Source organism: Corvus kubaryi, unplaced genomic scaffold (genome assembly GCF_017639235.1).
Source record: "Corvus kubaryi isolate FWS band 111438036 unplaced genomic scaffold, C.kubaryi_AGA036_p1.0 37396, whole genome shotgun sequence".
NCBI lineage: Eukaryota > Metazoa > Chordata > Aves > Passeriformes > Corvidae > Corvus > Corvus kubaryi.
Window position 1 is genome coordinate 2,953,468 of NW_024581135.1, and position 12,695 is coordinate 2,966,162.

The window sequence follows — 12,695 nt, forward strand, 5'->3', positions numbered from 1 at the left end:
ACCTACTTTCCCCAGGAGTCCCTGTGCTTTCAAGGAGCACAGGCACAATGACGCGGAGCACACAGCGCTACCTCGCATACATTATTTGATAACATTTTAGCACCCAAGTACCCGGCATCCCACGGCTTTCCCTCCTCCCAGGATGTCACAGAGTTATTGACATTGACAGAACCAGGTTAACAGAGACTAAAGGAGCACTACAAGTTCCTGCCCCTAGCGTGAGGGATTGAATAATTGCTTTTCTCCTTTCCGCATTTTTTTTTCCCCCTGGTGTAAAAGTTCTCAAGCTCTGGACAGCAACAGGTTGCAATGCAGGTTGTTGCTCACCATGCTGAAAATGTGCTTTGCGTTTTGCACCCTGATCAGGTTGCCTGGACCTCTCTCAAAATGACTGAATAAAGAGGTAAATTCTGAGACAAAATTTTCTTCAGCTGTATAAACCCCAGAATTTTTAGAAAAAATAATCTGAGATCACATAGCGTACTTGTGTGATAAGGAAAAAAAAAAAAAAAATCCAGATTTTGAAAAGAAATGCAGAGTTTTCTTAATTTGTCAATTTATGCCACAGATAATGAAAACTAGCCTTGTCTCAATATTATTCAACCATAACCTGAAAAAAAAAAAGGACTGTGATATTTTCCAGTCCTCCATTTTTAGTAATTTTTAGTCATTTTATTCAAATCTGTTTCACTAGATTATGGTGATTTTCTAGGAAAAAAAGAAAATAAAAAAGAAAACAGAAGTGAAAAATCCAAACATTTTCAGCTTCTGCTGTAGAAGAGACAAAATGCCTGTGACTTAGAGAACCTGTCACGAGTCATAAGCGTAAATAGCACAGTTTTATATCTTCGGGAATAACTTCAAATACACAGAACAGCCCCCTAGTTTTAATCTTATTTTTTCCCTTAATAATTGACCTACATAAGCAACCAAATCCTTGGTACACTTCAGTGGCATAATTTAAATTTCTCTTACGTGTACTGTAGAGTTGCCATTGAAGTCCCTAACCAATCGTTATGGAAGACTGAGGGCTGGAGTGATGCTTTGGTTGCTGCAGCATTTAGGGGAAAGAAAAAAAAAAAAGAAAGGAGCAAGAAAAAAAAAACCCCTCTAGAAATGCACAACCTGGTGGAGGTTTCAATCCATTAGCAGCATCGAGCTTGCCAGTTCTGTACTGCAACATTTGACAAGGCTCTGAGCCAGAGATTAAGGCACGTCTCCTGAGGAGGGAAAAGAACAGGAGCTTCCACACTTCATTAAGGATATGTTTTATTTGCAAACTGCCAACCCACAGAGTGGCACTGACTTTTGGGTCATGGAAAAGGTTGCAGTTGTGCACTTGAGCCGTGCCAAGCTGAGTTGGATAATACTCTTAAAAAAAGCAAATCAAAGAAAAATGATAAGAAAAAAATAGGGAAATCCACGATTGCAAACCACCTAAAATAGGACTTGAAATGTAACTTGTGCTCCAGTCAGGATTTTCCTCCTCAAAAAATCGTGCTAAAGCAGGACAAGAGCCCAAAACAACAGGGAGCAGTTAACTACAAAATGCATATTCATGCTGTATTTTTTTTTATAATTTAAACATACATTCTCGGATTTATTTCACATTGATGGCTTTAAAGAATGTTAATATGCCTGTAGAATCGAGCCTTATCTCTATTTGATCCTTTGCCAAAGACTGTACTAACATTCCACAACTGTACACATTTTTTTTGCTGAGCTATTGTTGGTTTTTTTTTCCTGGCTTTTTTTTCCAAATCCAAATAGAAATAAGTAGTTTATATAGTTTAGAGCATAAATCATAAATCACTCGTCATAAAGGGCCAGTTCTTGGAGTTTTTGTTTGTTGTTTGCACTGGCAATTTCCCAATCATTTTCACAAGGAGCAGCATTTGAATAAAGGCATGGTTGCCAGTAAAGGTAAATTTTCTCTATTCCAGGAAAAAGAGATTTAACAATAGTATTCTGGTTTAGGTTCCAGATTCTCTACACTGACATCAACAGGATAGTTTGCAATGAAAGGTGTTCAATGGCTAAAGGTAAGAAAAAAGAATGCCCATCACTGGGAAGCTTGCCTAAGAGGTAAATTATACTGCTGGAATATCCATGACCTCTTTCCTTGGATTTGAAAAGTGCCAATAGTGATCACCAAGGAAGCTGTGAGTTGCTCTGCCTGTGCACCCACCTGGTACAGTTGTAAACACCACTACAGCCACTGCAAAAGCCAGCAGAGGAGAAGGTGTAGGTCTACCAAGATCGAAGCTTATGGCTCTGTCTCATTTTCAATGCCTAAAGAAACCAAAGCAATTCATTTTATTTTTAATCTGTAGCTGAAAGAAGACCAGATATGGACAGAAAATGCTTCTGCTCTGTGTCCTTCAATACTTAAGAAAATATGAATTTGATAACCTATTGTTTCACAGAACAGCAGGAATTTTTAAAGTACTTCAAGCTCAATCACCTCAGTAGAATTTATCCTTTTTTTTCCTTTAAAATGCATGCTGATCTCAGGGTATTTTCATTTCACATGTCTGCACATGGGTTTGCCAACCACAGCCAGTCTCCCCCGATGAGCTTCCTGATCTTCCCCATTTCACCACCTTTAATGATATTTTCAGCTAGAGCTGATACTTTCTGTGTGTAGCCCAAAATGACAGGATGTCATGGGAGCCAAAACTGGTGGCAAAGGTAGCACCCTGGCTCAGCCCAGGCAAAGGCTTTGGGAAGCATCTTTAATAAGGTCAATGGAATGTTTGCTTTTCCTCTCCTCTCCGTCAGTCATGCAGAGAAGGGAAAGTCAGCAGCTGCAAAGATATTGGTCCTTTTTGGTCTTCTCCATTTGGGATAACCAAATTTGTGACCTTTGAAGGAACAGTTAAACTATTTGTAAAGCTGAGATAAATACAATTATCAGCCAAAATAAAATGTTCATCCAGAGTAGAATCACGGCATCTCCTCGGTCTTAGGAGCTGAGAGCGAACCAGTGATTGGGAAAAATATCAAAAACTTACAAGAGAGAACTTTTGAACTGTTGGCTAATTTTGCTTTGCTCCTATAAATTTTCTTCACTTGCCATGTTGCTCTTGCATGAAAAGAAAAAAAAGGAGAAACAACTAACAACAAAAACACCAAACCTATAACCATTAGTTAGCTCTGTGGTGAGGTGTTTGTCTGCCAGCCTGAGGTCAGAAGCAGAGCTGGGATCCCAAGACGGAGGCTTTGTATTATAACATTGTATTCTTGATGCGGTAGTTGAGAGTCAATTACTGTTTCCATTATAAACCCTGTTTTCCAAGGGTTTATACCTCAACAATTTTCATTTTCATCATGCTGAACTTGGAATACGAGCCTTATGGGTTCACAGTTTTTAAACAGACCAAATCAGAGTGGCCCATTTTTAGATACAGAGTAGTCAGAAACTGTTTGTCAGTTGGTTTTCATTTTTATTTTTTGAATTTCACAAACTAAACTATAGTTTCACTTTTAAAACTACATTACTTCAGAGAATTAGTCTCTGTGGCTGGGTCTGATACCTCTCAGCACTTCTAAGAAAAATTTAATTGCATTTTTTGTAAATAAAAAAGCCTGTTGACAAAATTCTCCCTTTAAGAGCTGATTTTCTTTGTGTAATTTCAGATGCTGAGGCTCCCAAGCAATATGTCCCTACGGAGGCTGGAGCACATCAAGCCACTTTTACAGCTCAGAGGTGGATTTTAGCTGAGTAACTTACCTCATTTTGGAAAACTGGGGGCAATGCATCAATTCAGAGGTCAACATCTCCAGTCATAATCTTTCCGGTGACTTCAGAAAGCTTTGGACCTGAGAGACCTGGAGGAATTGTCTCACTCTTTCCCCCACCAATGACTCACAGTTGACTGTGCAATGTGGGGCAGAGGGAGGTCTCTCTCCTGGGCCAGGTGAAACCCAGAACAGAGCCTACCCTTGATAAAGACCAAAATCCAGATGGCCACTGGCTTCTGAGCCCTCCATCTGGGGCTGCGTGTCACTCAGTAATTGCGCACAGCAGATGCTAATTGCTTAAAAGCTCCTTCAGCTTAGAAAACTCTCTTTGCCAAGGCCACAACGAATATTTTTCTTTGACTTCAATTTCCATGCATTCCTTCCACCTGAATTTCCTGCATTTTTTTCTATTAATTGAAGATAGCTGGAATCACAGGGCGATGACACAAAAGTTTCACAATTTGGCTGTAGCACTGTTGGACTGACTCACACTCGGTTCATCCCTGTGAACGCCTGTTTCTGGAGAAAACGTTTGTTTCCTCTGAAGTACAAAGAACTCAGAGTTCATTTTTACTAGAAAGGTTTCTGGTATTTTTCCCCAACAGAACTGCTCTATAGTCCAAAAGCAGAGCAGAGTCTGCTCTCAATGAGCCAGATCTCTACTTTTAAGGTGGCCGGTAAAACCTTTCACTTCTAAAATACAATTCCACTTAATTTGTTTTTACAAATCATTCTTAGAGTACACCGGTAAGATCTGCAAGTTGGATTATACTAATTTTCTTCGCTGGGAAAATGAATCACAGCAAAGTTGTGACTCACCCAGAACCGCACAGAGGATCAGGGTCAGAGACAGGAGGAGAACAAACATTCCAATTCCCACTACCGTGGATTGCTTTCCCAACACAGAAACTGAGAAGAAATCAATTAGATTCTAATCCAAACTTTGCTGTTGGTAATCGATTTCAGTAAGTTTGAGGACAAACCCCTATTTCTCACTCATTCTGGAGGAAGTCACCCGATTTTGTCACCTCTCCTTACATCCCCCATCGCAGCAAGGTGAGGCATCAAAGCAGTAGACAACACCAAGCTTCATCACCAGTGCAGTTGACATCATATTGTCAGGTCAATCCAATTTTTTCTACATGTAATTGACGGGATGTATTTCAGGGATGGAATGCAGAGTTTTGGGCTGCCATCTTCCCTTTCACCGTTGTGTACGATCGCCATGGGCTGTATGTGCAGAGTGCTTGCCCAGATCATGTTTTTGTGAACACCGACAAGAACAACTTTCTTGAAAGCTATCAAAGGCATCCTCATTATCCTTTATGGGCTGTGTAGAAAATGTCTCCACTATTAGACATTTAACTGGAGTGCAGCAGAATGATTTTGCTGGCCCCCTCCAGTTCTTTGGGTAAAAAGCTCTGTTCATAATCAGTTTCTGCTTTTTTTAATGACCCTCAAGAGTTCCCTTCTGGTACACTTCAGTTCCCTTTCTAGTGTCCCATTGATTTTACAGACTTTAGGAACTTGCTCTTAACCTTCTGCTTTTTCCCTGGATCACTGCTGAATGATTAGGCACTACACAGCCTTTTGTTACCCAGTACACTGAGAGTGATATCTGGAGAATTAAAACACCAGTTACAATAACATTTGCTGGGGAAAGAGACTGTTCTTCTCTCAGGGCTATTGACCCCATTTATGTACATGATTTTCTAAGAGGACAAGAATGACTTCAGACTCAGAGAAAAAATACAGGACGATCTGCTTGAGCACAAGATTGAAATCCACTCAAGAGCCTATGCTCATAGTGTGAATTTTAGCAGCAGAAGTGGAAGCATTTTGTGTAGGGAAGGGTAGGCTAGAGCCTGGAATATGGTGGGCAGTGTGCAAGAATAAAATATAAGAGATTAAAGAAAAGGATTTTAAAGGATTTTCCAACTAAAGTGTTTCCAGTTATCTGATTTGATTCACATGGAGCCACAGCAGTGCCAAAAATGCATGCTTGTTGGGTTTTTTTTTGAAGTTGGAGAAGTCTGAGAATTACTTCTTAAGACATGCCAGGTAAATTCAAAGAGAAGGATGCTTGGTGCAAGGACATCCTCCTAACCACAGAATAGCAGTGCCACAGGCTGTGATTAAATGTGCTGTTCCTCCCAGAGACTCTGATCCTTCTCAGATGCTCTCATTCCACCCGAATCTCAGTGCAGGAATCATAGAATGGTTTGGGTTGGAAGGGACCTTAAAATCATCTGGTTCCAATCCCCCCCTCACCATGGGCAGTGACTTACCCATGCAATTTGAGGACTTTTTTCCTTTGCCATGTCCTCCTCAAGTACCACACCAAACTTTTTTCAAGGTAGATCAGTTCCTTGAAAAAGATTAAGGATCAAGCTCTGATATCATCCTGCAAACTTTTCCAATCCCCCCCGTATTTTCCCAGGAGGGTGAAGTTCAGGAAACTCCATTTACATCAACAGGTTTGAACCAGCGCGTGGAGCCAGCTGCAGCCCAATTACTGCCCGCCCTCGGCTGCTGCTGCCTGGCTGAAAGGTGCTGGGAGGGGGGGAAAAAAACACCCAAGCTTAAAACCAGAGAAAGAAATCACATCATTGTTGTGGTTGTTGAGATGCCAGCTGAAAAGGAATCATTATAAAGAGGCTGATACTTTCGGGGGGAGACAGAGGACTCACCCGAATGATCCCAGTTAAGGGCCTTAACAGAGCGGCGGCTTTAACGGCTCTTTGGAACTGGTGAGCCTCCCTGCTTGGCTGGGTTTGAATTGTGTGTTACTGCAGTAACATCTCACAAATAGGGACACCCCTCCTCTTAAAAACTGTTTGCTCCCGAAATAGCAACACAATTTAGCAATATTTTGTATCAAGACAATTACATTGTAGTATTATTGCAGTCTTAGTACCTCATTAAAACAAAAAAATGTTAAAACCTTGTTTTGTTGAACACAAGAGATGAATAGTAAATATTGATTTAGAATGAATGCAAACATTTCCCTAGGAGTGGATAATTACAGCCTTTCTATGCAAAACACTTATATTTGAAGAAGCACTTCACTTACTTTGCCATGTGGTATACATTCTTTAGTACATTTTAAATTATACGTTGTCCTGGACAGTGTCTGCTCTATAATTTCTTGTGTCTCTACACCAGAGTCAGTATGTAATTTTAAACTGCAAACTTTCTGCCAACGAGAAGGGGAGAACAAGCTTAACTCTTTCCCTTAGCTGGGCTCAGAAATCAATTCAGACTGCACACAGAGTCCTATGACCAGCGAGCTCAGGGCTCGAGCAGCAAGGAATGAGTTCGGAGTAGCTGGAATTTAAGAAAGATGCTGCTCCCAGCAGTCCTCGTTTTCACACGACATTTTCTGATTACGTCCGAGGCTCCATGTGTTCCAGTTTCCAGCCAGATCACAAGAAGTCCAAACGTTTGAACAAAAAACTTGACTTCTAGAGAATTCACAAAGAAACTGAACATGTGAAAAAGAGCGCTGAGGTTGAGCATATTCAAATGTATATCTGAAGGAAATGATTTATTCTACTTTTTTTGGCATTTAGATGGGCAGTTCCTTTGCAGACTGACATGGGAGAGACTCGGCTCTTTCCAAGGAGGGTCAGGCATCCCTATGATGCTTTCATGAACATAGAGGACAGAGTTTATACACCAAATCCTCTAGCCTTTGTCAGCCATTTTAAACTGTGTACATCTATTAGGTTGAAAAACTTGAATATAAATTCATAATCAGGCAATGTGGATGTGAACACAATATGCCCCTGTAGTAACTTGAGAGATTAATCCAAATGAGTTATGAATTTTGTTATCTTATATAACCACAAGCACCCTTGCTGCATTATTTTATGGGCCGAGTTTTTCAAACCTGGGACCTTGCACCTAAATTATTTTTTTCATAAATATTTACGCCCTCATCTCCCCATCCCAAAACAGAGAAAAGCTTAAATAGATATTTAAACTCATCCTAGTTTAAGCAGCATTTAAGGATGCGTTTAGAGCCCCTTGACACATCATGCAAGGATAGGGTTCTGTGTGTTGCTGGATGCAGAAACTTTAGGCCCCACAGAAGATTAGAGACCATGGTTAATTTGTTGCAGTAATGAGCAGAGCAATGGTACTCAAAGGAAGAGCAAACAGGCGTTGAATGTGATTCCAGACATTGACCACAAATTGCATCGACTAACCCAGCACTGGATAAAGCACAGCCCTGGCAGGAGGCTCTTACGTGTGCCATACACTCTGATATCTCCAACTTTTTCTGTAAAACTTACAAAGCAGGCTGTAGCTACAGGACAAGAGGAAACAGCCTCAGGCTGTGCCAGGGGAGGTTAAGGTTGGATATTGGGAAGAATTCTTCACTGAAAGGGTGGTGAAACTGCCCAGGAGGTGGTGGAGTCACCATCCCTGGAGGTGTCCAAGGAATGACTGGACGTGGCACTCAGTGCTCTGGTTTAGTTGAAGAGATGGAGATCAGTCAAAGGTTAGATTCGGCGATCCTGGAGGTCTTTTCCAACCTTAATGATTTTATGTCTTATGATTCTACAGGTCTTAAATCCACACATGTACATTGGCACACACGTTTGCTCACAAAGCACATCCCAGTGTTAATCCTGCTGGATTTTTAGCCAGGGAATTCATTGAGTACTACTGCAAAAGAGTTAAATATAGGTTTAAGGAAATATTGTTATATTAGGGGAGAGGTGGAGGGAAGGGAAAGAAACTAGATAGATTTGAAATAAAATAGATTTTACTATTTCAAAATAATTCCCCGAACAGGGGAAAAGGGGAGAATGAATAATAATAATAAAAAAAAGCGTATCAAAATGAAGCAAGTTCTAACTGAAAGAGAAAAAGATTGCTGGGAAAAGCAATGAAGTGCTGATGCCCCTTATTTTCTCCAAGATCTTTCTCATGAGCCTCACACTTCACCCACCACCAAACCCTTTCTACGCCGTGGTTTTATCCGGCAGCTGATCATAACGAGATACATTTCCCTAACGTGTGCTTCCTTAGGCACAGCTTTGTACTTCCCGAGAAGCTTAGCAGAGCATTAAGGCAAGAGACTTCACTCCTGTGGGCAAAGTTATGTGTCTGCAAGGAAAATATTCAACCTCCCCGCTTGGCACCTACCCCTGTGCTGTTTGGAGGCAGCCCCATCTCCACAGCAGCACCCAGGATAGTCCTGCTCAGAGTGACTGAAGAAATCTTCCACTGGAATTTACTGGCTTTAAAATTACTTCTTCCCTGTGCCCCCTATTCCAAGGATTTGCATAACCATAGGGGAAAAGACGACACGAGATAAAAATAAATGTGTCTGCTGTGGATCCAAAATCAAGGGGAAAGTGTCAGGGCAGTGTTTTGCTATGGGTTTTAGTGGAGACAAAATAACTGAAACTACTAGGAAAGATAACGTATGACTAAGAAAATTCCCTGAGCAATCAGGGGATGTGTTTTCAGCTTTTTTACATTCTAGTTTTATTTTCTCACAGCAATGAAATAGGATGAGATTGGAGTCCCATGACCAAGCTGGCGCAAACCACGCACCCTACCTGGATAATCACGGACTGTAAATCATCATTTTATAAGAATTTAACTTTTCAGCTTCCAACATAATCAAACATAGTGGTGAGGGGGCCACTAATCATGACAAAAAATATACTTCAGTTTCTTTCTTGAAGTGCCAACTCCAATAAGTTCTCCGAGTGAAATTAAATGCATGCTCTTATTCCAAACCACAGTTTCTCCTTGGGATGGCCCGATCTCAAGTGGGGGCTGAAAGGCCAGTTGTACCACAGCCCAGGGTTACACCCATTTTTGCAGTTTTTTTTAACTACTGCATGTAGTATAAATTGTATCCCAGCCCACTCAGTGACTGTGCTTTCCAGCATTGGTAATAAAAAAAGATGTCTTCATAGTTTCCACATTCCAGCACTAACGAGTGGGCCAGTCCATATCTTCCCTCGGTTTCTCACAGTTTGGTGTTTGTTTGCTTTAAAGGCTTCTCTGCAAAGCTAAGGGCAGAATAGAAAGAAATATCTGGTGTGTGGCATAAGTGACGGTTGGCGCCGAGTCTGAGAACAGTAACAAAGAGTTGTTTTAGAGTAGAAATTAAAGTGGAAAAGACCCATTAGTCCATGTGCTCCGTGTCCCTGCCAATGCAAGGGTGCTCCACGGAGCGATGGTTTTTCGCAGGCTCAGTCGCTGAAATCGCGACATTTGAGTGCAAAAGGCAGCCCTCGACATCCCAAACCCTCAAAGAGGGTGTTCCACCTCCTGAAGCCTCCCAGAGACTGAGCATCTCCTCTCCAATGCCACAGGGGGCGAGGAGGACCCTGCCCCGGCCAGTCTTCCAGCAAAGGAGCCGGTCGTGGTGTCGGCATGCCAGCTGCTGCCCTGCCAGCACACCGGCCAAAGCAAACATCACACCATGCAAATTTATAACAAAAAGCGGAACAGAGGCCAAACACAATGCCCTCCTGGTGGGAGGAAGTGTGGAGACAAGACTTTTTCCTTTATTTTTCCCTTTCTTTTCTTTCTCCCCCTTCTACTTGGAAGGGAGGAGAAACGTTTCTTGGCTCCTCACTGTGAAATACAGCAGTGGCAAGGGAAAGGGAGCAAATCCAGGCACTGGCTTCTGCAGATATCGATCCCTGTGCACTCTGAAGTGGATTGTGACCTTTGTCAACCTCACCCCCAGCCAGAGAGTGAGGTCAGGGAAGACTGACTGAGATGGAAATAGCCATTTTAGTCACTTTTTAACCTTGCAGTCACTCACAGGGTGTGAAATCCTGGAGATCATACAGGTTCTGCAACACAAGGCAAGTGCTGCAGCAGGGTGGGCAAATTGGAAGGAAAGGGTGGAGTTGGGTCAAGTTTTTCCATCCCAGTTCCCAGATCATCTCCAGAAAGCTGATGGCATAAAGGGGAGTTATCAAGGGTGAAGTCCTTTGCCTGTGGCATGAGTCAGATGCAGAGGCAAAAGAGAACAGTGGAAGCACAAATGGGCTCACACTATTGCAAAAAAAAAAAAAAAAAAGAAAAAAAATAGAGTAATTTTATGCTTTAACAATACTGGCACTCAGGAAAGATGCAGTTCTTGAAAGCTGTCATGTGTCTGGGACTCCAGTATTCCCCTCCAGACACATCTATCCTCCATTCACAGGACTGATGGCCAACGCATTCAGGGCTAACTCGGCGCATTCCTGATCCCTGGGACCCGCTCTGCGTGTGCAGAAGAACTTCTCACAATGCAGGCAGTTGATCTGCACACACTGCAGGCTTTGTCCAGGACTTCTCCATGTCAGGCATCCAAACTGGAGCTGCTGAAGTCCGGAAACAACCCAGACAAATAGCAAAAACACCATTTCTCTGTATGCAGAATATTTATAAGCAGAATAAGGGCACTTTGATTATCCCGGCTGCGTAAGGGAACAACCTTAAAAGGCCACGAGGGTGTAAGCACTCAGCAGACAGGCCAGCCAGAGAACAAGCCTCTGTATCAAATGATAATTGTGGCTAGGAGAAGCAAATCCGAATTTCCTAAGCACAGAGAAGGCTCACAGGACTGGTGGAGACGGTACTTACCATACGAAAGTGTTAACAAGCAGTGAAAGAACTGAAGCGCATCTAATTAAAAATGCATACCGAGGCATAAAGACAGAGTATAAGAGTAAACAAATGGCAGAGACCAGATTTGTTTGCAATAAATGAAGAGGAAAACACCACACAATGCAAACTCATCCAGCAGAGAGGATACGGAGGGAGGCGGGCAGGGAAAGGCACTGCTCTGCAAAAACCTCCGAAAGCAAAGTACAAGGCCAGAGAAAAGCACGTGGCACACCGGAGCATGGGTGAGCGGGACAAAGGGGTGGAACTGGTCCCAAGACACCGTCCTTGGTAGGAACATTTGCCATTTCCAAACAGGTACCACACGGCAGTATGGTTAGACCAAAAGACGCTGCCAAGCAGAACTCCAGGTCAGCATACGAACAGGCCACCATGGGACACAAAACAAAACAAGGCCTTGTGGAAAAGAGTAAATTTTAATATTTCTGCTGTAAAATATCTAGAGATAAGCAGGAGGATGCTGAGTTGGGCCACGAGGTTGGGGCTGTTCTGAGAGAGCCACTTCTGGTTTACTGGCTGGATGCACAGAGCTTGTGGCTATTCACATGAGTGACACTACCCCATCTGCACTGGATTTTCAGAAATAAAAAGATCTTCTAACCTTAGAATTATTTGAGTTGGAAAGGACCTTAAAGCTCATCTGTTCCACTCCTTGCCATGGGCAGGGACACCTTCTACTACACCAGGTTGGTCCAAGTCCCATCCAAACTGGCCTTGGACACTTCCAGAGATGGGGCAGCCACAGCTTCTCTGGGCACCCTGTGCCAGGGCTGCACCACCCTCACAGGGAAGATGTGCCATTAGAAGGGATCTTGTATCCAGGAAATACTGACACCCTCAACTGCTGGTGTGTTCATCATTCCTGATTTTGAACAACACTGGAAAACAAAGCCCAGACGCTCTGCCAAGACTTGCTATGTCACACCTTAACCACAAGGAAAACATGGGCTCTCCAGGGCCAGCAGGAACTCAGGCTCATTGGCAGCGGCTCATCCTGTCTTCCCTCACCCCAGTCACGAGGCCACCTTCTTTTCTTCAATAATGATCTTTCTTTTAGGTCCTGCAGCACTGAACAATGGTGATCACACCATTTCCCAGAAGCAGCGTTTGCTTGATTACTGCAGAGCACTGTCATCTGTTTGTTTTTTCAACACATGATAGGCCACTGCCTTCATCCCCTTGGGATTCCCAGCCAAGCGCAGTTCCCATCCAAATGGGGATAAAAGTTCAATTTTATTTCACGGTTTTGTCTTCCTTACAACAAATCTTTTCTGACAGTGTTTTCTGACTGCTAAACT

The 12,695-nt window shown here is 42.6% G+C and overlaps 2 long non-coding RNA genes across 2 annotated transcripts in view; both read right to left on the reverse strand.

Annotated features, from left to right (window-relative positions):
• Positions 1-12,695, reverse strand: part of LOC121670604 — a 140,656-nt gene that overhangs the window by 35,678 nt on the left and 92,283 nt on the right. The gene's annotated exons all lie outside the window — the stretch shown is intronic.
• LOC121670605 lies at positions 6,057-8,090 on the reverse strand. Its single transcript, XR_006018170.1, has 2 exons — positions 6,435-8,090; positions 6,057-6,112 (listed from the first exon to the last, which is right to left on the reverse strand). It is a non-coding gene; the product is annotated as an uncharacterized LOC121670605 (long non-coding RNA).